Genomic DNA, 26653 nt, shown 5'->3' on the forward strand with positions numbered 1-26653 from the left:
GAAGTTTAATCCAGACAAGATAGAGGTGCTCCTGGTCAGTCGTAAGACAGGTCAGGGAACAAGGACATTGCCTGTGCTGGATGAAATCTCCTGAAATCTCAGGCTCACAGCTTCATCCCACTCCCACCATCTCTTAAAGTGTTTTAAAGGGAAGCAGGTGAATGCCACAGCACCTTCCTGCCCAAAGGTAGGTGTTTGAGGAGCAGTGGGGTCACACCGCACACTTAGAGTGTCACCTAGTTGCCATGCCCCCCTTAGTGACACCACTAACCCTGAGCCCCTGGCTGGGTTTGAACTCACAACCTTGTGCTTTGGGAATGAGTGAGCGAGTGGCTGCAGTACCAGCGTTTAACCTCTGTGCCACCAGCCACATTACAATGCTGCAGGTGCTACTCCGGTTTTACAGCTCTGCCTGCCTCCTGTTGCATTGTGGGGGTTGTAGTTCAGCGAGGGCTAAGGGCTCTGGCTGAGAATTCTAAACGCCCCTCTCTGAACTCCAAATCCCAGAATGCAACAGTCAGGCAGCCAGAGCCAGAACAGTTAAAGTGGGAATAGCAGCACTATAAGAGTGGCCCTTATCACATGGAGGTTTTTGCAGCTCTGATCCGAAGCCACTGTGGGCCCAACCATGCGGATTCACGTTAAAATGTGATGCATTATCTCACGTGATTGCTTTCTATGGGAGGTCGTTCCGAGGCAGATCCGCAGTCAATCCAAAGTGACTCCTGATTTTTGTGAATTCGGTAACAAGCGCATTCACAAAAATTGTTTCCAAGCTCACTTCCATTTCAGTCCGAATTGGTCTGGTGTGGAATGCAGCTTTGCTCCTGTCGTGGCGCACCCCCCAAACCTCCAGGGTCCCACATTTCCCATGATGCTGAGCTGCAGTTTTGCCCCATTTGCTTCTGGTGTGCCTTCAAGAACAGAGGCTGCATAATATTTCTTAAATAATAATAATAAGTTATTAGTTTGCTGAGGCACCAGAGCTCTCTGGCAGAGAAGGCTGAGAGAAGGCAGCTGTTACAAAAGGGAAGGAGGGGATTGGCTTCAGGGAGGTGGTACTTTTGGGAGCATGGCGCATAAGCGCAATTTGAATTGTTGACTCCAGTGTGATAATGTAATGACCACAGTTTCGTTCTTCAAGTCCCGCGTGCGATAAAGGGCCTGCGTCATGAGGTCATCTAGTAAGCTAATTGCCCCATGAAAGTGAGCTACTCATTTTAGCTGCCAGGCTGAGGCGCCCCTGCCTGGGATCGAACTCCCAGCCTTGTGGGGAGTGAGCAAAGGGTTGCAATACCGGCGTCTAACCGCTGCGCCACCAGGGCTCTCGAGCGCCAGGGAGGGACAAGAGTCATTTGAGGAAAAGGGGGCGGTCCCTCCCGAGTGTCGCCCTTAAGCCCCGCCCCCCGAGGAGGCGGCGGCCGACTGAGAGGGAGAGCCGCGCCTGCTGGCTGCTGCGCCGGAGAAGGGAGCCGGCAGAGGAGGCAGCGGCAGCAGCAGCAGCGGAGGGGATTTCCAGCAGCGGAGGAAGTGTGGGGCGGGGTTTGGGGGCAGAGCACCAGGGACTTTCCAGAGCTGCCCAGGCGAGGCGGAGAAGGAGCAGGAGCTGGGCTGCCTGCGTGGGTCTGGCGGCGGCGGCGGCGGCTACGGAGGGTCAGGAGGGTCTTTCTTCTTCCCACCTTTTCTTCGCCTCAGACGAAGAAGAGCCAAGTAGGCAAGAATTGTATGTTTGTGTTTGTGTGAGGGATTTTTTTTGGGGGGGCGGCAGTGTAGCTCCAAACGCCTTGCCAGGCTGCATCCAACACTGCAGCTTGACACCCTGGTTCTTCTTCTTTTTAACTGCCCCCCCGGCTCATTCCTGTGCAATTCTGGGAAATGTAGTTCCTCCTGGTGTCTGGAGGGTATATGGGGGGCTGTGTGAGTGGTCCCGCGGAAACTACGTCTCCCAGAGTAGCTTCAAGCTTAAAAGCGGTGTGGAACCGGGGTGATTGCTGCCGTGTGGAACCAGCACATTTATATGTAGGTGTATGTCTATGCACTTATGTGTGTGTATATACATATATATATGTGCTTATTATATATGTGTGTGTATATGCATGTATATATGCGTGTATATATATGTGTGTGTATACATATATGCATTTTTATGTGTGTGTGTAAGTTTGGAGGACACCAGGCACTGCCAAATGGAGGACCTTCGAGTGGAAAAAATATGGAGGAAAGGGCCAAATTAAAAGCCCAAACCATTCCTGTAACATATAAAACTCATGCCTCTGAGTCCTGCTCAAAATGGAGGACGGTTGGTTATTCCTCCTGAACAGAAAAGGGGGGGAATGGAGGACAGGTCCTGGAAAAGGAGGACGGCTGGGTTGCTGCGTCCTTCCCCCCCCCTTTTCAGGCCAGATGTGGAGGAAGGTGAGGAGAAGAGGGCTGGAGGGAGAAGCCCCCCTCACACACACACACACACACACACACAGCTGAGAGGAAGAGGGGTGTGTTGTGTGGGGTTGTGTTTCTGTAGGGCAGCTGGGGGCTTTGTAAGGGGAGAGTGACTGCAGGAGAAGGTGTGTGTGGCTTGCCTTCTTGGAGGCGTTGGAGGGTTTCTCACTGGGAAGATGGCAGACCTTTAGAGGGTCTCTTTACCTTAGGGAAAAGGGTCTCTGTTCGGGAAGATGGAGACCCTCTATGGACTCTTAGGGAAGAGGGTCTGTTTGGGAAAATGGAGACCTTAGAGGGTCTCTGTTTGAGAAGATGGAGACCTTAGAGCATCTCTTAGGGGAGTGGGTCTCTGTTCTGGAAGATGGAGACCCTTACCTTACCTTAGGGAACAGGGTCTGTTTGGGAAACCTTAGAGGGTCTCTTTTTCTTAGGGAAGAGGGTCTCTGTTTAGGAAGATGGAGACCCTCTATGGACTCTTATCTTGGGAGAAAGGGTCTCCATTTGGGAAAATGGAGACCTTAAGAGAGTCTCTCTTTGGGAAAATGGAGACTTTAGAGGGGTCTCTTAATCTTAAGGAAGAGAGTCTATATTTAGGAAGATTGGGACTTTAGGGGGGGTCTCTTACCTTAGGGACTCTCTATCATTTCTTATCTTAAGGAAGAGGGTCTCTGTATGGGAAGATGGAGACCTTACAGGGTCTCTGTTTGGGAAGATGGAGACCCTCTAAGCCACATCTCCTACCTTAGGGAAGAAGGTAAGGTCAATAGTTGAGAAGATGGGAGACCTTAGAGGGTCTCTTTATCTTAGGGGACAGGGTCTCTTATTTGGGAAGATGGAGACTCTTTATTGTCTCTTATCATAGGGAAAAGGGTCTCTGGGAAGATGGAGACCTTAGAAGGGTCTCTTAGGGGAAGGAGTTGCTGTTTGGGAAAATGGAGACCCCCTAAGTTTTTTTGCCTTAGTGAAGAGGGTCTCTGTATGGGAAGATGGAGACCTTAGAGGGTCTCTTTGTCTTAGGGGACAGGGTCTCCATTTGGGAGGATGGAGACCTTAGAGAGTCTCTATCTCAGGGAAGAGGGTCTCTAGTTGAGAAGATGGAGGCCCTTTAAGGTCATGGAAGAGGGTCTCTATTTGGGAAGTTGGAGACCTTAGAGCGTTTCTTGTCTTCCTTATGAAAATGGAGACCCTCTAAGGTCTAGAGTGTCTCTGTTTGGGAAGATGGAGACCCTCTAAAGTCTTATCTTAGAGAGGAGGGTCTCTATGGAGATGGAGACCCTAGAAGGGTCTCTTTATCTTAGGGAAGAGGATATGTTTGGGAAGATGGAGAGTTTAGAAGAGTTTCTTATATTAGGGAAGAGAGTCTCTGAAAAGAAGGAGACCCTCTATGGTCTCTGTTTCAGGGAGGAGGGTCTCTATTTCCTTAGGGGTGGTAATGGTGGCAGTGGCGCCTAGGTTGGATGTGTGAAGGGTAGATAGAGAGAGGGAAAAAGGGAGACCGTTTGCTGGCTTGTGCAAGTGTGTGTGTGTGTGTGTGTGTGCACTGATGAGCTGGAGCAGAAGAGGATGGAAGGTGTGAGTCTGGGTGGGTGGTGGGGTTGTCCAAGAATGGTCATGCCCCCTTTCTCTTTCTGTCCAGGGACTCAAGAAGGCTGCTGCCCCTGCTTGTGTTTGCTACCCAGATGACCCCCCCCACTCCCCTTCCATGCTTTGGCAGCTCAGATATAGCTTTGCTGTCTTGCTGCTGGTGCTTCTGCTGCTCACAGTAGGTAGGAGTTGATGCTCTTGGCTGCTGAGAGAAAGAGATTGGGACTGGTTTGCCTTAGAGACACAGCACATTCAGTCTTGGAGCTGTTGCTGCTGCTACTACTACTTGGTTTTCCCTATTCCCTCTCGCCCCCGCTTCACTTTGGTCTTTCATTGCTATTTTGAGAGAGGAAAACCTTGTAAGACGAAATACAGACACACAAATACAGACACACACACAAATGACACCCCAATACAGACAGACACACACCAACCAACCCCCTCGAGTAATGACACACGTTCACAAACTACATCCCCCAAATACAGACACACATGCACAAAACAACCCTCCCTTAAAATAATGACACACTCAGAAACTACACCCCCAATACAGACATACACGTCCAAAACAGCCCCGCAATAATGACATACACACACTAAACCCCCAATACACACACACAGACCAAGACTCTGAATAATGACATACTCTCAACCGACAGACACACACGCACCCCCCAAATAATGACATACACACACATAGAAACTATACCCCCCAAATACAGACACACATGCACACAAACTAAACTCCCACAGAATGACACACATGCACAAACTACACCTCCTAAATACAGACACACATGCACAATGACACACACAAAAAAGCCCCTGGAATAATAACACACATGCACAAACGACACCCCCTAAATACAGACACACATGCACAAAACCAAGTCCCTCCAGAATAATGATACACACGAACAAACTAACCCCACCCCCAAATACAGACACAAATGCACAAATCAACTCCTCCACTCATAGTAATGGCACACACACACACACAAACTACAGCCCTCCTCACACACCCCTTCTTGACATTGCATGTTGGAGAATGGGACTGATCATGTAAGTCTTCTAAGGCAGAAATGTGTATGAGCCTTTTTATGTATGTGTGTGGCTGCATTTGGTGTGGAGAAGCAATCATGCCTTTTATTTCAGGCGTGAAAATCCTGCATTTGCTGTGCTTGAAAGGGGTCTTTGCATGTCTTTGAGTGCCTATATGTGTACTGTTTGAATGCAGAAACCGCTCTCCTAATTCCTGGCCCCCTCCATATGCAGTCGGTGTGGGCGGGCTGTAGGTTTTTAAAGAGGAAGAATTTCATTTTGAAGCAGTTTCTGAGGTGGGGGGCTGCTTTAATTCACTTGTGCCAAACTCCCTCCTGTCATTGTACCAACTTTACGTCTTCTAAGAGGCTCCTTTTGCTTGATGGCTATGGTGACTGCATGGATGCTCTGGCAGGTTACGGTTTTTTGCATTTCACTCCCTGATAGCAGTGCAGGTTAGGGAATATTGCGGGTAAAGTAGAGGGAAGGCACTACGATAGGATGGGGGATAAATGAAATGCCATGTAGGTTTATCTTTACTCACTGAGAAAACCTTTTGTTTTTGTGTTGTATTGTTTATTTTTTCATAGGAATAGGAGTGTAGCCGGTTCTAAGGAAGGAGGAGTTTGTTAAAGGGAGCCGCAAGAAGGTATTATGGCCTTACATTACAAATTTGCTGTTGTAACCTACAGTGCTTTTAGATGTGCATGCATGGTTCAGTCACATACAGAATGTTAATTCATCCACAGTTCTGTCATGTTATCAAACGGAATTGGTTTAAAAGTTTATACTGAGTCATTCCACTGCAGTTAAATCTATTAATTGCTAAAATAGCAACTGCTCTTTTAGCAGTAAATATTTTCATTTGGTGATGTTTTCATTTCTGTTAGTTCTTAATAAAGCAGGCAGAGAAGCCACTAATGGATTGGTTGCAAAGATGTATATTTAGACAAGGCTAAAGGTAGGATTCAACTAAGAAAATCATAGCAGTGCTTGCCATTCTGGTCATGTCTCTGTACCAGGATATTGCCTATGTATAATCTGAACCAATTGCATAGACAGCTAGGTTTTCTACCCACCTAAACTGATTTCCACAATAGTAGCAAAATAGAAGGAATGCAGAATGCATCATGTGTTTGGGATATTGTAGGTTTGTGTAGCAGAGAGGGGAGAACAGTTGTTGATCTGTAGTGAAAACTGTATCCTGTTCGTTCTTATCATTGCTGCTTTTATGGAATGTATTTAGCATCATTCAGCTCAATTCTCCCTGTTAACTGACCTCAGCGGCTGTATTTCTATTGATATCTTTGAGGTTAGGATTGCACCAATAGTATTCTACTCCCAGTGTATGTCCATAAAGGGGAGACAAATCTTTCTAGCTGATGCTATTGAATGCAGCAGCATGAATGGTTTAGAACATGGATTCTATTACTGGCTATAGAGTAAAAATGTATATAAAATAATTACTGGTTGTACATGGACAACACCATCTTCATTTGCTAAATCTTCAAGTTTACCCCCCCCCCTTCTGCTTAATTGTAGAGGTATAGCTGATGGTTTTGAAATATGCTATATATTTTTCTGTCTAAATAAGAAGATAGTTTTGCAAAGTTATGTTCTGGTTTGTGACATCTTTGGTTAAAATGTACCCATGTGTATAAAGCATAAAGTGTTTAAAGCAAAGATGTTCCATGTATGAGGCAACATTACTTTCATGTCTGAATATGTGGTTTCATGATCATGCTGGGAAGCCCCTGAGAGTACTGGCTAATAATGGAAACAGTGATCTTACTTGAGGTTAGGCAGACGAAAGTTATCTTTGTTCATAGGTTTTTGCATATGCTGTTAAACGTCAAGTTGTACCAGTGCCATTTTGGTTGGGGAGGTATACTAAAGGCATATTACTGAACTGCATCTTGGCTGAATGTACTGCTTGCCATTGAGGCTAACCTGTATAATCCTCGTGGGAATTAACCCCAAACCAGTTTGGTACTGAAAAATATTAAAAGCCACAGTTTTTCCCCCCTGGAATCCATCTGTAGGAAAATGATATTTTTATGGCAGTTTAATGCAGAAATTCTAGAGGTGGAGCAGGCAGGCAGATTTGAATGTTCTAAAGGAGGCATTACAGTTCACTTAAAACATATGCATTACCGTCATTTCATTCAGTGGATATGGAACATGTCTGGGTGCTAAAAGCAAGAACTTCTGTGCATGTAATAGCTTCTTTGCATGTAATATGCACACTGAAGCCTGCTTTTATTAAACCAAAGGGACATGTAGTCCAGGATCTTGTTCCCCAAAGTGGCTAACCAGATGTGAGCCCCACAAGCAGAACGAAATGGCAGTAGCCCTTTACTGTTCTTGTTCCCCAGCAACCAGTGTTCATGATTTGGCTGCTTCTGATCCTGGAGGTAGTACAAAGCTGTCATGATGACTGCAAGTCCTGGGTAAGCTGCATCTTCCATGAATTTGTTTGCTGCCATTGATGAATAAAAGCTCCAGAATTTTCGGGGATGTCTATGGAAATAAAGCATTTGTGATTACAAGAATTCAGAATCTCTGGTTGCACATGGGCACAGCGGAAATAGTGATGTATCCGTAGTTGATTTCTACATTGCAATGCATAATGAAAAGAAACAGCTTGTTAAGGATAGGAGGCAATAGGGTGCAGTGGTCAAAGTATGCACATTGAAATTATGGATTATAGTACATTCATAAGTCAGTCATGTTTCTCATTTATTTATATTTAAATTGTATGCTTTGATTCCAGCTGTTCAAAAAATCAATATTAGTCTGTGTAGGTGACAAAGAACACAATTAGCTGACTTTGCAATTTATCTCCTGAAATTTTTGACGTAACATTTTCTTCTTAAAAGGACCCCGTGTTTTGAATAAGGACATAGCAATTTTATGAGAGAGTTTGTTGGGTCAACTTGTTATCAAATAGAAAAATGAAGTTATTGAACTCATTTTCCTTGGCCCACAGCTGTTTATATTTCGATGTAGAATATATGTATGGCATGGCAGAAAAACTGCACCGGTTCTACCACCTACAAGCCCTGTGGGCATTCACATCTGTGCATACTGTATATTCTTAACTATAAGTCAACGTCATGTATAAGTCGAGGGCATGATTTTGTGGTCAAAATTATGGATTTTGCTATGACCTGTGGCTAACTTGAGGGTAAAACTTAAACATGTAACAATGGATGTAAAGGATGAAGCAAAAGAAAATAACGCCAAAGAACTTACAAAATTCTGTCAGGCATAACAGTTTGTGCTCACCCTAAAGCCTGGATGGATGAGAGGTGGTGGTGGTGGGGGTGTCCATGCTTCTTTTAGGAACTCTCAGGAAAGTTGTTGCTTTTTGCCACTCTACTCAGAGAATGGGATGACTCCTTTTTTTAAAAAAAACATAAGAGTTACAGTGCTTACATACATATATACTTACATACATGTACAGTGGATCCTTGTTATACGCTGGTGTTTGGTTCCAAGATCCCCCGTGTATAACAAAATCCGTGTATGCTCAAGTCCCATTAAGTATAATGACATAGCAAAATGGTGTCCCTAATAAAAAATGGAACATCAAGGTAAATTTATACAGTACTTTTTTGGAACATTTTCAAACCGTGTATGCTTAAATCCATGTATAAAAAATCCGTATATAAGAAGCGCCGACTGTATTTATATACATTGACCCGTGGATTAGTCGACCCAGGGTTTTTTTTTGGGGGGGGGGGGAGGTCAATTGTTTGACTAAAATTTCTAGACTTATACACCAGTATATACAGTAATATTTGTATAGTGTCTAGTTATGTAATATATAATATATACATGGCCTAAATACTATAAAGGTACTAGATCCCAGCTGATCTTGGAAGCTAAACAGAGTCAGTTCTGGTTAGTAGTTGGATGGGAAACTGCCAGTGAATACCAGAGCTATAGAATCGTAGAGTTAGAAGAGACCGCAACGGCCATCCAGTCCAGCCCCCAGCCATGCAGGAAACCACAATCAAAGCAACCCCGACAGATGGCCATCCAGCCTCTGTTTTTTATTTCAGCAGAAGGAACTGGCAAAGCCACCTCTGAGTATTCCTAAGAAAACACTGAAATTTATGGAGTCGCCATAAGTCGACAGCTGACTTGAAGGCAGTTAGACACACAGTCTTGAACTGTGTTGCCAACTGGAAATTTTATAGACCCATGTGCAAACATTATTTCTACATGTGCACATAAAGTGGGCACAGAAGTGTGAATTTGCTTCCCTGTTATGGTAGCCTTTTCTGGTAGTGAATCATAGAAACGTAGAGTTGGAGGAGACCACAAGGGCCATCCAGTCCAACCCCCTGCCATGCACGAAATCTCAATCAAAGCATCCCTGACAGATGGCCATCCAGCCTCTGCTTAAAGACCTCCAAGTAAGGAGACTCCACTACACTCCGAGGGAGTGTGTTCCACTGTCGAACAGCCCTTACTGTCAGGAGGTTCCTCCTAATGTTGAGGTGGAATCTCTTTTCCTGGAGCTTGCATCCATTGTTCCTGGTCCTGTTCTCTGGAGCAGCAGAAAACAAGCTTGCTCCCTCCTGAATATGACATCCCTTCAAATATTTAAACAGGGCTATCATATCACCTCTTAACCTTCTTTTCTCCAGGCTAAACATCTCCAGCTCCCTAAGTTGTTCCTCATAGGACATGGTTTCCAGACCCTTCACCATTTTAGTTGCCCTCCTTTGGACATGCTCCAGTTTCTCAATGTCCTTTTTGAATTGTGGTGCCCAGAACTGGACACAATATCCCAGGTGGGGCCTGACCAAAACAGGGTACAGTGGCACTATTACTTCTCTTGATCTAGACACTATACTTTTATTGTTGCAACCTAAAATTGCGTTGGCCTTTTTAGCTGCCGCATCACACTGTTGACTCATGTTCAACTTGTGGTCTGCTTGGACTCCCAGATCCCTTTCACAGGTAGTTTTGTTCAGCTAGAAGTTCCCCATCCTATATCTGTGTATTTCATTTTTCCACCCTAAGTGCAGTACCTTACATTTCTCTGTGTTGAATTTCATTTTGTTAGCTTTGGCCCAGCTTTCTAGTCTATTCCGGTCATTTTGAATCTTGATCCTGTCCTCTGGGGTTTTAGCTACTCCTCCTAATTTGGTGTCATCTGCAAATTTGATAGGTATGCCCCCAATTTTGTCCTCCAAGTCATTGATAAAGATGTTGAATAGCACTGGGCCCAGGACAGAGCCCTGTGGTACCCCACTGGTCACTTCTCTCCAGGATGAAAGGGAGCCATTGTTGAGCACCTTTTGGGTTCGGCCAGTCAACCAGTTACAAATCCATGTAACAGTTACGTTATCTAGCCCACATTCTACAAGCTTGTTTGCAAGAATGTCATGGGGAACTTTGTCAAAGGCCTTACTGAATTCAAGATACACTATATCCACAGCATTCCCTTCATCTACCAAGCTGGTAATTTTATCAAAGAAAGAGATCAGATTTGTCTGGCATGACTTCTTTCTCTGAAACCCATGTTGACTTTTTGTGATCATGGCATTGCTTTCTAGGTGTTCACAGACTCTCTGTTTAATGATCTGCTCTAGAATCTTTCCAGGTGTTGATGTCAGACTAACTGGATGATAATTTTTGGGATCCTCTTTTTTCCCCTTTTTGAAGAAGGGGACAACGTTTGCCCTCCTCCAGTCTGCTGGGATTTCTCCTGTTTTCCAGGAGTTTTCAAATATGATTGCCAATGGCTACGATATTACATTTGCCAATTCTTTTAGTACCCTTGGATGTAGTTCATCTGGTCCTGAAGACTTAAATTCATTTAGATTAACAAGGTATTCCTCTACTATCTCTTTAATTATTCTGTGCTGAAATTCCCCAATTCTGTCCTCTGCTCCATTATCCTCAGGTTGAGCACCCTTTGCCTTTTCTGAGAAGACTGAGGCAAAGAAGGTGTTGAGTAATTCTGCCTTTTCTCTGTCCCCTGTTAGCATTTTGCCATCTTTTCCCCGCAGTGGCCCTACCATTTCCTTCTTCTTCCTTTTGCTGCGGATATATCCAAAAAATCCCTTTTTATTCTTTTTAACCTCTCTAGCAAGCCTGAGTTCATTCTGCGCTTTAGCTTTTCTGACTTTACCTCTACACATGCCTGCTATTTCTTTGAATTCCTTTTTCGTGATTTCCCCCTTTTTCCATTTCTTATACATATTCCATTTCAAACTTAGCTCAGTTGAAAGTTCCTTAGTCATCCATCCTGCTTTCTTGGTAGTTTGAATCAACGTGTTATGCAGTAGTGCCTGATGGGAACTGTATGTTTCTACAGTCAACTAGTATAGCATACTTCCATGTTTCCTTCTACAGCCAAGCAGTTATAGAAGAGTTCCCTCACCCAAAAATGAAATATGCTTCATTCTAAACTGAAAAGTGATGCAAAACTTTGTATTCCAATTTTATTTTTAATCCCAGAATAACTAACTGAATTATACATAACTGGTGGGTAAGAGTATGGAATGCTACCTTAATGGAGAAGCTTCTTGATTCATCAGATGCAGTTATTTCCCTCATGGAGAGACAAAGAGAACCAATGTCCATCTTGTTTAGTAACTGTCTTACTAATAGTTTATTTTTCAAGAGGACAAGACTACCTGGAATTCTGAAACTGTCCTTGCTAACATTGTCATGATTCTCCCCAAATAAGCCTAAATTGTTTTGCCAACTATATTTGCTACTGAACACTGAATCTACTGATATGTTGTGGTCAGTCTGCAAACAAACATACCATTGTTACTGTATCAAGGCCTGTGCTGTGGTTGAGCAGACTGCACCTTCTGTTTATAACCCCACCTCTTAGTGGAAAGTATTGTGCACCTTAGCTATCTCATCATATGATGCAGCATGATAGGAAGAGGTATTTGTCACAGTGGAACTCTTTTTGGTTTTCCTTATCCTTGTAGATCCATTGTTGTTTTTTTAAATGTAGAAATCCTGCCTCATGGCGAGCAAGTGAATTTTTAGATTGCTGTGTCAGCTTTTGAAATCAGAAGGTGAGTGGGTGGATCATCTCATTTGTTTTAATTTTAGTCTGCTGCATCCCAAAGAATGAGGATGAGTTACAGTAATTTATAAAAAATATTGTAATAATGTATTAAAGTTTTACTAAAGCAGAATTAAGAGACTAATAGACACTATGTGTCTTCCCTCACCCACCTGTTTTTTCTCCAGCTGTCAAAACCAGCCCAGGTAAAAAAATTCTGTGTATCTTAAACACTCTGGAATTAGCAGAGACTTCAGGGCAAAAGTGTTCCACAGTTTTGAAGCTGCCTCTGTGAACATGCTGCTGCTTGCTTTGGGCATTTGAATTAGGTAAAGGGATGGAAATCTAAAGTAGTCCTTCTCTGAACTCTTGATGGGTAATAGTGGAGGCTGTTTCCCAAGTATGATAGATGCAGTGTAGGGCTTTTTTCTTTTGATGGTGCATTGTCTGTACCTTGAATTGTGCATATAAACTTCTACAAAACAAATACAGATACATGTGGTCCATTCATGTAGATCCCATGTGATTTAATCAGTGAGGTTTGACTTTTCCCAACCCAATAACCATTTTTAGTCCCAATTTGCAATATATAAACTTTTATTGTTGTTGTTTTTTGGTAAGTTTTCCCTCTTTTTAGATTGTTCACATTTACTAGTTTTATCTTCTTCTAGAAATCCTCTTTGTCCAAATGGCAATTCCTTCTTGGGTTGTAGCCTTCAGGTTGAGGACTAATGCTCTGAATGATGTTTAAAGAGTCAGTATAGCAATAGCATGTACATTTCTATAACACTTATCAGTGAACTGAGCAGTCTCTAAGTATTTTACAATATGTAAGCTTATTGCCCCCAACAAGCTGGGATTTTTACTGACCTACAAAAGAATGAAAGGCTGAGTCAGATTTGGGCCCAATTCACACTATAGAAATAACCCGGTGTGAAACTGGGTTAGCTCTGTGATGTTCAGACTGGCCCTGAATGCACCTGGTGCCGTTTGTGTGGAAGGGGAAGGAAAACCCACTTAACCTAGTGCATTTGACACTGGATCTCTTACTGCATTTTTTTTAAAGTGCTAGAGTGATTCAGATCGTTGATAGTGTGAGTAGGCTACCAAATTGATCCGGGTTGTGCGGCAGCAGTACCAGAAATGGCAACGGTGCCATTTTCTCTCCAGTGGATGTTAAGTATGGAGCGGGGACAAGGTTTAAATTTTCTCAGAGATTCAGGGATATAAAATGTAGTGAGAACATCACTCCAGGATTGCATCACTGCAGAGATCCAGATCTCCACGGGACAAAAACGTAAGTGTGACTGACCTCTTGAAGCCCCTGGCATTGAACTCACAAACTTGTGGCTGCAGTGCCAGCATTTAACCACTGCACCACCAGGGCAAGCAACAAGGGGCATGTTTGTGACCATTGTAGTAAAACTAACCTGTAGGAATGTTGTCACTCAACCATATCTTCTTAACAATTACATTTGAAACAACTGCCTGCCTGAAGAAGACAAGCCCTCCCTTCAGCCACCATCTTGGGGAGAGAGAGGCAGGCTGGCCCAACTGCCTGCCTGAAGAAGACAAGCCCTCCCTTCAGCCACCATCTTGGGGAGAGAGAGGCAGGCTGGCCCAACTGCCTGCCTGAAGAAGACAAGCCCTCCCTTCAGCCACCATCTTGGGGAGAGAGAGGCAGTCTGGCCCAACTGCCTGCCTGAAGAAGACAAGCCCTCCCTTCAGCCACCATCTTGGGGGGAGAGAGGCAGGCTGGCTCCAACTGCCTGCCTGAAGAAGACAAGCCCTCCCTTGTATTGTTTTTAAATTGTATGGGTGGGTTTTTGTATTGTTGCACTATGTATTGGTTTTGATGGTGTTTTTGTAAACCGCTGTGATCTACAAGGAATAGCGGTCTAGAAATAAAATTTCATTCATTCATTCATACATTTGAAACAGAAGAACAGACTTGCTCTCTTCTCCATTTCTACCTGGTAGTACTAATAAAAGTCTATCTTGGCACTTGCAGAGTGAAGATACAGGCTAGATCCAAGACATCTGGTGTTTACTACCTGAATGTGTTCAGGAATCTACATCCAATAAATACCTAGCTGCCTTTCCTGCTAATCTGAAGCCTGTTGAGAGAAGTTAAGATTTGGTTTTAGGTATATTATCCTTATAATCAGGATGAGAGAGCTGGATTTGGTTTGGTCCCCCCCCCCCCCACAACATATTAATAGCTCTTCCCAATATACTTCAGCATTAGTTCATTTAAAAATACTTCTGTTCCTTTTTCTAGCAAGTTATTTGCAAACTGTAGTGCACCAAATAAAACTACATTAAAATTAGCATAATTATAGGAGAGAAGTATCACAGAGAGATTAGGGAAAAGGAAAAGCTGTTAACAATTTTGATAAAAGGCCTATAGAAGTGTAAGACTTTGTCTTTGCCTAAACCCATCAAATGGTGTCATTTCTTAACCATGTACCTAATACCATTTATGTTCTTAAAATCACATGGGAAAAACAGGATGAAAATCCACAAGACCATTAATATTACAGAAAGGTCTCAGGAAGACAACTATCTATAACCCTGGATAAGAAGAATGCTTCAGTCTTCTAGACACTTGCCAGGTTCTCTTGTTCAGCTGATGGCCATGCATGCCTTTTGTGGTAAAGTACCATACCCTCAAGACACCAAATCCTACTTGATCCTAAAAGCTAAGTGGGGTCAGCCCTGGTTAGTAATTGCATGGAGGACTGCCAACAAATACCAAGTCCTGTAGGCTACATTTCAGATGAAGGAACTGGCAAAATCACCTGAGTTTTCCTTGCCTAAGAAAACCCTATGAAGTTCATGGGGTTGCCATAAATTGACGCGTGACCTGAAAATACCTTCAACCCCCACCCCTTATTACTCTACATCCTTTCCAGAAAAAGTTGAAAGTAGCTGGGAAATGAGGCGATCATTTCCTTCCAAGCTAATACTGCATTTATCTTTCAAGGTGATTTGGCTTCCCTTCTTGCTGTAGGAAACAAACAAATAGCTGAAGCCAGATTGTGCTCATTTGAAATTAATGTCTGGATTAATTAATATGGATCTTTCAGAATATCAGGAGACCTTGAACTTGCCTGTTTCTGAAGAGGTTCATCTTGCTGACTGTATTAAATATGGCATATCCCAATTAAGAGGATTATGAGAAAAGCATCAAATATGGTCCTTTCTTCAAACACTTTTTTTTCTTTTAAAGGGCAAGCTGTCTTTTAAAGAATCCTTTCTTGCAAAGAAAGGCCATAATTGCAGTAGAATTTACCCTCATTTCAAAAAGAAGATACAAGATGAAGACAGTTCTGCCTCATCTGTTGATTATGAAGAATGATAGCAATCAGCTTTTGTGACAGATAGAAATGAGATTATCAAACATATGGTCAAGAACACTCTTTAATTCAGATTTGTGAACACCGATCCCAAAATCGTCATATGATTCCTGCCTTTCTGAAGCTGTATTGGAATTCTGAATATAAGTTTGCGCTGCATGCATTCAAATGGCTATTGGCGGTCATTAGCCCTACCCAAGAAACTTTTATTTTCAAAATTTTTGAAGACAAGTTTGCTGCACCAGGAAGATGGCATAGTAGTGTGGAGGGAATTATGGATTTTATGGGTCTTTTCAGTGGTGATTTTGGACAAGGTCTGGTAGGTTAATGGTTCTTGAAAAGAATAGGAAGGCAGATAGTTTTAACATTCCCTTTAAGGAATGTTAGCCATAGTATTGGAGTAAGACTTTGGAGACCAGGGTTTGATTCTGCACTTGAGCATAAAAACCCACTGGGTGACCTTGGGCAAGTCACACTTTCTCAGCCTCAGGGGAAGGCAATGGCAACCCCCCTTCTGAACAAATCTTGCCAAGAAAACCTTATGATAGGTTCACCGCTTTAGGGTTGCCATAAGGCAGAAGCGACTTGAAGACACACAACAAACAAAGCCATAGTATTAACAAGCTTTCCCTGAGCACTTACTAAGGTGTTGTCAGTCGGAGGTGACACCAGTGGACTACTTGGACAAGGCATGATCATAATAACATGAGTCTCTAATCTTGTTCCTCTCCTTTCTCTGAATGGTTTTATTCCATCTTTGCTCTGTAAAGAAGCCTATGCACTTCTAGCAAAATGAATTTTGTGTGTTTTTTGATTGGCTGAATAATGGTATCACATGCAGCATTTGAAATTTGTCTTATGGTCAACACAGCTACTCTTGTATTTGAAGTTAAGAGGGGAAATAAAGTGAAGAAGAAAGATGCTAACAACTGAGGCAACAAAATCATATCGAACCAATGAAACCAGATGAGATAAGCTTTAAAGCACAGGGAAGTTTGCATGGGACAGAACAATTAAATGAAAGGAAGGGCTTGACATACACAAAAGGCTACATAGGAGGCTTCCGTGATGTTGCAAATACATCCTTTATGGAGCAATAGCTGAAGTTTCTCTAACTTCATGGATTTCATAGAGTTGCACTTTATTGAACAATATATACCCCCAAGGCTGTTTTCTTCAGTTCTCAGTCATCTTCACTAGCGCCTGCCCACCCCAGGACTGACTTTTTCCTAGCAAATTGAGGATATATCCACACTGCAGAAATAATCCAGATGTACACTGCTTTAACTGCCATCACTCAATGCTATGGAATTCTGGGAACAGTAGTTTGTTGTGGCACCAGAGCTCTCAGAGAGAAGGCTCTGAAGATGCCAGCCACAGATGCTGGCGAAATGTCAGGAAGAAAATCTTCTAGAACATGGCCACATAGCCTGAAAAACCCACAAAAAACTAAAGAAGGCTAATTTTTTTTAAAAAAACAAACCCTACAGTTCCCAGAATTCCATAGCATTGAGCTATGGCAGCTAAGATGGTGTCAATCTGGATTATTTTTGCAGTGTGGATGCATCCTAAGTAAGTATAAATCGACTCTCCTGAAAGTGGTGATTCAACTTTTAAATAGATCATAGCTCCCCTTGATTAACACAAAATAACATCTTTTCCATAATCAGAAATGAACATCTAGTCACATCTGGTTTGGGTATTTTCTAATTTGTGGGGTGTTGTTTTGTTTTGTTTTGGCAAACTGTATGTCCTCTGGAGGGACCAAGGAGCAAATGGCAGGCCCTCAGATCTGCCAAAGTTGTCCACCCCTACTTTTAGGTATATCTCTATCTTGGGGGGGGGGGATTGCCTCAAATAATACTTAGAATTGCTATCTGTAGATTTCTTTTAAAACCATATTTTTAAACTGGCATCCACATTACAAAACTGTGTGCCACTGAAATGGAACGTGGGTAAATGAAGTGAGGAATCGAGACAAAAAGGAGTACATAATCCACCCCGCACTCTTAGAATATCTAGGAAGAATTTCTTGGAATTATATGCAACTAGACTAACTTCTACTTTCACTACACCTGCTCCTAAACTGTGGAATAGTCTCCCGGAGGAGATCCATCTTGCTACCTCCTTGGAAGCTTTTAAGAAGCTAGTTAAGATGGATCTCTTCCGGAGAGCTTACCCACCTGATCTCCTATAAGAAATACTGCTTTACTCCTTGACAAAGATTGAAATCTCTCTCCCCTCTCTCATTCCTATTGTTTTAATTGCTGATTGTTTTGTATTTTAATGTATTTTACTGCTATTTTTATTATTGTGATCTATGCTTCTATATTGTATATTGATATTGGGTTGTAATCCCACCTCGATCCATCTGGGAGAGCTGAGAAAATATAAAGAAAATTATTATTATTATTATTATTATTATTATTTGAGAAATGTAGAAATCTGAGAAAGGCAGATAGTAAAGAGAAGAAGAAGGTAAAGGAATATTATTTGGACTAACAAAAGAAACAACAACATGGAAACCAAGGTAAAAAAAAATCAGGAGATGGAAAAAGTAGACAAAGACGTGGTATGTTACAGTTTTTAGAGATCAGCTGCAGTTGTGAAAGGAACTAAATTGGTGCTTTCAGGGGTATGCATAATTGTATTTGTATTAATGAGATACGGCGTGGTTTGAGTGTTGGACTAGGACTCTGGGAAACCAGGATTCAAATCCCTGGCTGGTCATGGAAACCCATTGGGTGACATTCGGCAAGTCATATTCTCTCAATCTTAGTAGAAGGCAATGGTAAACCCCTCTGAACAAATCTTGCCAAGAAATCTCATGACAGACGTGCCTTAGCATCACCATAAGTTGGACTAATGACCCGAAGACATGATCAACAAATTGGGTTAACTGGGCAATTCCTTTAAAAAAATTTTTTTTTGTTAAAAAGCATGAGTTTTGTACACTATGTCATTAACAGTTTTATGCCAAGTATGTGCTGGGACATATAATTTCACTAGAAAGCTGCTCTGAAGTGGAACATAAGTACTAAGATGTGAATAGTTGTATTATTTTCTTCAATACTGACATTTTTGCCATTATATATCTTAACTTCTTTCCCTATACTGTGGGAGCTAGTATCCATCCATAGAGTTTTTAGTGGCCTCTGTCCTGGTCATAATGTGTGGTAACAGCCTCTCCATTTCTTTTTGGCTTTTCCCCAAATAGCTTTTAAAAGAAGAAATTCATTACAGAGGGGCATCATTTTTAATGAGCCTGTTGCATATTAATTGCTGTGAATAAAAAGTAGATGGATTAAAGTTTTCACCATAGAGAGCTTACAGCCCGAGGATATAAAATCTCCTCTAAAGCTTACAATCTAGCTGTAGTTAGATATCTAGCTGTTGTTAACTGCCCTCAAATCGATTTCAACCCATGGTGACACTGTGGATGAGACATCTCCAGTATTCCCTATCCTCCACTGCTCTGCTTAGCCCCTGCAAACTCACACCCATAACCTCCATAACAGAGTCCATCCATCAGGCATGTGGTCTTCTCCTCTTCCTACTTCCCTCCACCTTTTCCAGCACTGTTGTCTTTTCCAATGAGTCTTTTCTTCTCATGATGTGTCTGAAGTATGACAGTCTCAGTTTTGTCATCTTGGCTTCCAGAAAGATTTCTGGATTGATCTGCTCTAGGACCCATTTGTTTGTCTTCTTGGCTGTCCAAGGGAAACTCAGCAGTCTTCTCCAGCACCACATCTTGAATAAATTGATTTTCCTCCCATCTTCTTTCTTAACTGTCCAGCTCTCACATCCATACATGGTAATAGAAAACTGTGGCTTGTATGATTCTAACTTTTATGCTGAGTTGCATTTTATAATCTTCTTTCTTAGCTACCCTTCCCATTCTTCTGATTTCCTGTCTTCACTCCCCATTTCTATCAATGTTTGTTCCCAGGTATGAGAATTCTTTTACTATTTCTATTCCCTCATTGTCCAGGTTGAATTCGTCTAAATTCTCAGTGGTCATTATTTTTGTTTTCTTTATGTTCAACAGTAAGTCTGCCTTTGCATTTTCTTCCTTGATCTTTCTTAGTAGTTGTTCCAGGTCTTTGAGGTTTTCTGCTAGTATTATAGTGTCATCTGTGTATCTTAGATTGTTGATAATCCTTCCTCCTATTTTCAGTCCTTCTTCTGTGTCCAAGCCTGGTTTTCTTACAATCTACAATTACAATGTATAAAAACATAATAAAATAAAATTATTCCCAGAGGACCTGAGTGTGCAGGGCGGATTGTATGGAAGTAGGCGACCCCTTAAATAGGTTGGACCCAGGCCATGTAGGGCTTTAAAGGTGATAACCAACACCTTGTACTGTACCCAGAAACCAATAGGGAGCCAGTGTAGTGATTTCAGAATCGGCGTTATGTGGTCACTCCGGGTTGTTCCAGTGACCAGCCTAGCTGCCATATTCTGTACCAGTTGGAGTTTCTGGACTAGGCACAAGGGTAGCCTCATGTAGAACATATTGCAAAAATCGAGTCGTGAGGTTACCAGTGCATGTACTATAGTTTCAATGTCTCCCAGTTCTAGGAAAGGGTGCAGCTGGCGTATCAGCCAAAGCTGATAACAGGCACTTTATTACAAATCTTACAATTTTCTTACAAATCTAGGATATGGAATACTAAAGCATCGTTCCCAACATTTGATCCTCCAGCTTGTTTGTACTTCAGCTCTCAGAAGCCTCCACCAGCATAGCCAATGATGATGGATTTTGGGAGCTGAATCCAAAACCTCTGGCAGGCCAGAGATTGGGAACCACAGTTCTAGGAAATGGGAAAGGACCAGGAAAACTAGCAAAGATAGATAAAAAATTATTATAAATTTGCACATGGTAGTATGCATATGGTAGTCTTAGAGTGATGATGGTCAGACCTGAACTTGGAGAATCTATTCTTTTTTAAAATTGGAATCTCAAAGACTACCAGCTGAAATAAAATGCAGAATAATTTCTGGGGTAGCCATGTTGTAGCATAAACAATAAAAAACTAACAAGTCTTTGTTTGGCATTACCTTTAATGGATCACAGTCCACTTCATCAGATGCATCAGTCCACTACCACTGAATCCAGGTAAAACTGGCTGGTTATTAAAGTGCTATAGGACTCTTTCTTGTTTAAATGGGAGTACTGTCTCTCGGAGGAAGAGAGTTAGACATTTGCTGTTGTTGCATGCCTTCAAGTCATTCCTGACTTATGGTGACACTAAGATGGTTTTCTGAGATTGAGATTGTATGACTTGGACAAGGCCACCCAATGGATTTCCATGACCAAGTGGGAATTTGAACCCTGGTATCCAGAGTCATAGTCCACTATAGCACAGTGGCTCCTGATTTAGACATACATTATTATTGTTAGTTTGTGCCTTCAAGTCATTTCCATCTTATGATGACCCTAAGGCGAACCTATCATACATACGTACATGTAAAATTAAATGTCACTGAATCCTTATTCAGACCAGGATTTTTCCTTCTTTTGACAAAATTGAGCCCACAGTCCTTTCCTTGCTGCAAAATTCCACTTCTGCCACCTTCATCCCCAGCTTCCAGCAGCCTCAATTAAGAAAATAAAGCCTTCTCCTTCAAAAGGAAGAGAAAAAAAGGACTCAGGAGGTCACCAAGTAGGTCCCACAAGTGTGTAGTAGGTGCAGTCAGCTTCTGTTATACTGCTTAAAATGATAGAGCTGATTGTAGACCCCAGACATACTTACTAGAATCTATTCTCTCTGTTTTACCTTTTGCCCTTAATGCCTGTTAGGTGGTATCAAGAGGCAAAACACATTTGTTGGAGGGCCTTCTCTGAACAGATGTTCTTTCACTGCACTCAAAATAGAATCTTGAAAGGCTTTTTACTTCCATTATACAGTTGTACTTTCTGTCTTGGGTGCAATGCTGGAGTGGATTTTTTTTTACTGCCAGTTTAAATTGTGGTGCAGTGGTTTGAGTGTGGGACTATGACTATGGAGACCAGGGTTTGAATCTCTGCTCAGCCATGGAATCCCATTGGGTGATCTTGGGCAAGTCATACTTTCTCAGCCTCAGAGGAAACCAAAGGCAAACACCCTCTGAACGTAACCTGCCAATTTGCTCCATTTTCCGTTCACCTTAGGGGCACCATAAATCAGAAATGACTTGGAGACACAGAGCATCACATCTTTCAATCACTGTGACTTGATATGAGTAAACACTCATGTTTATGTAATCTATCATTTTACATAGAATTTTGTCAGATGGACCAACATTAAAGACTTATGGCCCATTTACATGTGGAATTTGGAATTTCAGTAGTAGCAGGTATCCTGTATTTCTGAGAGTTGGATCCTGATATTTTCCTATGGGGTAGGACACATGAAAACTGTCTCTTCATCACTTCCCAGAGCCCTCCACTCCATTTAGGATCAGGGCTCTCGTGAGTGGACTGGGATTTAACATGAGGGAAAGGAGGAGATTGTGGAAAACTGGGTAGGGACAGCTATGTTTCCTGCTTATATGGAGAAAACGGTCACATTTAAGACTCAGCTAGAAACCTATAGAACAGCTAGTTATTTGTTTTGTGAGGAATTTTTTTTAACATTAGTGGGTCATTCAATCATGAGACCATCCATCTCTTGTTCTGAAGAAATAAAATTTAGTAACATGTTTTATCACATTCTGAGAAACTAAACCTGTTTTTTGTTCAATTTCTTTGTATTTAGTAATGTTTTAATAAAGCTGGAAGACTGATCTTTGCATATTGGTGTCTGGAACTGGTCCTGATCAATATGTTGTATAAAATGTATATGAGGTCAAAGCTAATATTTATAAACGTGGAAGCATCCAAGAATTTGAGACCTGTTAAACTCAGAACGCCAATACAGACTACAGCAGTTAGCTATCACTTTTGATTGAGGACTTTTTATATTTCACATTTATACCACTGTGATTCCATTTTGTGTGCCATGGCTGGGGTTTGTAGTTTGATGAGGTAATAGAGCTCTCTGGTTGAGAATTATAAATACAGTGGTACCCCGGGATACGAATTGATCGCGTTACGAAATTTCCGGGGTACGAAAAAGTTAGATTGGAAAAAACTGTTCCGGGTTACGAACTATTTTTCGGGTTACGAAATTCATTTCGGCGCGTTTCGGCGCGAAATTCAAATGCGAAGCGCGGCTAGCGGCTTTCCAGCGCTAACGGAAAGCCTTTTCGGGTTGCGAAATGTATCGGGTTACGAACGGAGCCGCGGAACGAATTAATTTCGTAACCCGAGGTAGCACTGTACCTCTCTGTAAATGGCAAATCCCATGATTCTATAAGATGGATCTGTGGAAGTTAAAATGGAGTCCTAGTGCTATAACTGTGTAGTATGTAAGGCCCCAAATGTCTACCCCTAAGACATATGGTTGGATTTGTAGAAGAGGAAACCAATCTGTGTATATGTCCAGTCAGGGGTCTGGTGTGAGTTTGCTGTTTGGAAAATCCAAAACTTCCCATATAGTTTGCTTTAGGCTAAATGTGAAAACAACTGGGCTCCATACACTTTCTTATATTACCTTGTGTTGAAGAAGAGAATATTGTGGTGACCATGTGTGAGTATATTCTAACAATAAGGATCTAGTAGTACTTTAAGTCTAGAAAAGAAAATGGCAGTTTAAATATAGTTGTGGTAACATGACTGTTAGATAAGTAGGTATTAGTGTATATTGTTTTTATAGCCTACTGTTTTAGAGTTATTTAAATGTTAAGTTGTTATTTTATAATTTTGTTGCTGTCTGATTTTAGATTGTATGCCGCAGACAGGTTTTTATCTGCATCTTGGTGACTACGTAAAGTGCCATGTAAGACTTACGGCGCAATATAAATAAACGTTAACAACAACATATTCTTTTCCAAACAGAAAGCAATATTATGGCTTCTGCATCTTCAGCTATATAGCTGTGGCAAAGGATATGTTGTGGGCCGTTCTGTGGGATAATTTGCTAGTGAGAACAAGAAATCGAGGGTTGCTGTATGAAATATGAAGATTTCAAGGCTTAGAATGCTTCAGAATTTCACCTGTTGAATCTCTTAATTTTCTGTAGAAAGTAGGTTCTGAAATCATCCTGTGGCATCCCAGTTTTCTGTCACTTTGTTGAAGCCAGAGTGAACCTGTGGGTGGTTGTATGAAAATGTGTAGCTTTTAGTTCATGTGCCTTTAAATCAGTGCCAAGCATTGGAAGGCTGAAAACGAAGTTACTTTTCTACTCAGCAGCAAAGCCTGATGCATACCTAGTACTTACACCATGCCTGGCCAAGACAAAGGCTTCATATTTCTTGCCAATTTCAATGTACAATGTTTGTTTTGTTCCTTTTCCTAGATTTATATTGTACCTTATTGCCAAAGCCTGAAGGGGGCTAACAGCAAATTTAAAAACAAAATTTCAAACATACTAAAACCAGTTAAAAAGCAGCAAATAAAACCAAAAATAAAACAGCCAAGAGCAATCAGGGAGAAGAATCAGAAAAGCAATTAAATGTTTGCTGAACAATATGGATTTTGTTGGCCATTAAAGGATGATACTGAAGTTCTTTCATTGTAATGAAATATCTTCATTAGGAATTGAAAGTGGTTATTCAAACTAGTTATTCAGAGTTATGACCTGTAAATCCCTATATAGTTATTACCTTTATAGTTTATGATAAGTTATAGGTTATGACCTATAAAGCCCAGTATGGCTCAGATCCAGGTAATTTGAAGAATCATATCTACCTATATTCATCTGTCCATTTCCCAAGATCTTTCTTTTTGCATGATGTAAACTTTTTAGCTGTATCTGTTCTAATTTTTGTAGGCTGCCTTGTGCACTAGAATGGGAAAAGGTGGTGGAGGAAGGTGAGAAAGATATGATAATGATTTATGAGAGACAGTTCTACAATGTATGTGCCACGATTGATTGGATTCCTTTTGTTTGTTGTTCATTGTCCCTTAGCCTTGTGTGTATGTGCCTTCAGGTCAACTTATTTTGCCCCATGAATTTCATAGGGTTTTCTTAGGCAAGGAATACTCAGAAATATAGCCTACAACACTTTGTATTCATTGGTGGTCTCCCATCCACGTATTAACCAGAGCTGATCCTGCTTACCTATCAAGAGCAGGCATAATTTGGTGCCTTTAGGGTATTTAGGCCATGTCCCTAAATGGTATCCTAATCCTAACAGGAATTTCAGTTGCCAAAAACACCCAAACTAGTCCATCAGCTTTGTTTGGTGTTAAACTGGGTTTACATTCAATTGATAGCTGCAACTATGGCAGACCCATTGAATGGTAGTGAGTCAACACTTAGTGAGTATACCATTACTTCTAGTTTGAACCAGCAGTTGGATTTAGGCCCAGGTGTCCATGGAAAATTTGAGGAGGAAGTAAGTTCTTTCCCAAACAACTAACTCTTAAGTCCACTATCCTGATATTTAGAGTTCTTCAGCTCTTGTGAAGTCGAAGGCTTTCATGGCTGACATGCATCGTTTTTTGTGGGTTTTTTAGGGTATGTGGCCATGTTCTAGAAGGGTTTCTTCCTGATGTTTCGCCAGCATCTGTGGCTGGCATCTTCAGAGAATGCTCGCCTGGAAAGGAGTTGGGTATATATATTGTGTGACCTGAAATGGCAGGAGTGATTTGCATGTGGATTGTTCTGTTGTTAATGGCAGGCCTCAGGGTGGGAGGGTCTGCAAAAGAGGGTTAGTGTCTGCTTGATTAGTGCTCTTTGTCTGCTAGGAAGTACCTGACCCTGGGAGATTTCTCATTTGCATTTGTTGAATCTTCATCTTGCTATCTTTCAGGCCTGGTAGCCAAACCTTGTTTACTTTAAGGGTTTCCTCTTTCCTATTGAAATTGTCCAGGGAAGCCATTGAAATCCACAAACACCTGGACAATACAGAAAGGCTAAAAATGTTTATGGTGTGATATGTTGGTTTCCTAAAACAAGAAGTTAGTGATACAATAACGGTTAAGGGATGGTAGATAAAGAAGGATGGAGCAGATCCATCCTTAGCCATCCTTCCTGGGGTCTCAATTTGGTCCTTTGTGTTCTGGAAAGTACCACCTGCTATACCAATGGTACTATCATCTGGTGGGTTTCCAGCTTTTATACAACATTTTCGTATTTGGAAAGGCAGAAATCGCTCTTAAGGCTTAGGTTATTTATTTATTTATTTATTTAGGTATTTATATCCCGCCCTTCAGCCCTAATGGCTATCAGGGCGGCTTACATTTATTATTATTTTTAACCAGACAGTTCCCTGCCCGCAGGCTTACAATCTAAAAGACACGACACAAAAGGAGAAGGGAATGGTGAGGGGGGAGGGGATCAGGTCCAGCATTCTTCTCTCCCTCTGAGGCCTGGACCAAGGCAGATGGACCGGAGGGAGGGCTCTGCTTCTTTCAGGCAGGCCTGGTGGAGCTCGCCTGCCTCTCTCCCCTTCAAGATGGTGGCTGAAGGGAGGGCTGGTCCTCTTCGAGGAAGGCAGTTGGAGCTCGCCTGCCTCTCTCTCCCCTTCCAGATGGTGGCTGAAGGGAGGGCTGGTCCTCTTTGAGGAAGGCAGTTGGAGCTCGCCTGCCTCTCTCCCCCTTCCAGATGGTGGCTGAAGGGAGGGCTGGTCCTCTTCGAGGAAGGCAGTTGGAGCTCGCCTGCCTCTCTCTCCCAGATGGTGGCTGAAGGGAGGGCTGGTCCTCTTTGAGGAAGGCAGTTGGAGCTCACCTGCCTCTCTCTCCCAGATGGTGGCTGAAGGGAGGGCTGGTCCTCTTCGAGGAAGGCAGTTGGAGCTCACCTGCCTCTCTCTCCCAGATGGTGGCTGAAGGGAGGGCTGGTCCTCTTCGAGGAAGGCAGTTGGAGCTCGCCTGCCTCTCTCCCCCTTCCAGATGGTGGCTGAAGGGAGGGCTGGTCCTCTTCGAGGAAGGCAGTTGGAGCTCGCCTGCCTCTCTCTCCCAGATGGTGGCTGAAGGGAGGGCTGGTCCTCTTCGAGGAAGGCAGTTGGAGCTCGCCTGCCTCTCTCTCCCCTTCCAGATGGTGGCTGAAGGGAGGGCTGGTCCTCTTTGAGGAAGGCAGTTGGAGCTCGCCTGCCTCTCTCCCCCTTCCAGATGGTGGCTGAAGGGAGGGCTGGTCCTCTTCGAGGAAGGCAGTT

The 26653-nt window shown here is 42.4% G+C and overlaps 1 protein-coding gene across 1 annotated transcript in view; it reads left to right on the forward strand.

Moving 5' to 3' along the window:
- Positions 1-1568: 1568 nt before the first annotated feature.
- TRAF3 (TNF receptor associated factor 3) overlaps positions 1569-26653 on the forward strand; it is a 127685-nt gene continuing 102600 nt past the window's right edge. Inside the window, exons 1-2 of the mRNA XM_089522584.1 lie at positions 1569-1710; positions 5655-5713. The gene's annotated coding sequence lies outside the window, so the exon portion shown is untranslated. The remainder of the gene's footprint in view (positions 1711-5654; positions 5714-26653) is intronic.

This window comes from Sceloporus occidentalis, unplaced genomic scaffold, assembly GCF_023333645.1.
Source record: "Sceloporus occidentalis isolate IW3139 unplaced genomic scaffold, rSceOcc1.0.p SCAF_4, whole genome shotgun sequence".
Classification (NCBI taxonomy): Eukaryota; Metazoa; Chordata; class Lepidosauria; order Squamata; family Phrynosomatidae; genus Sceloporus; species Sceloporus occidentalis.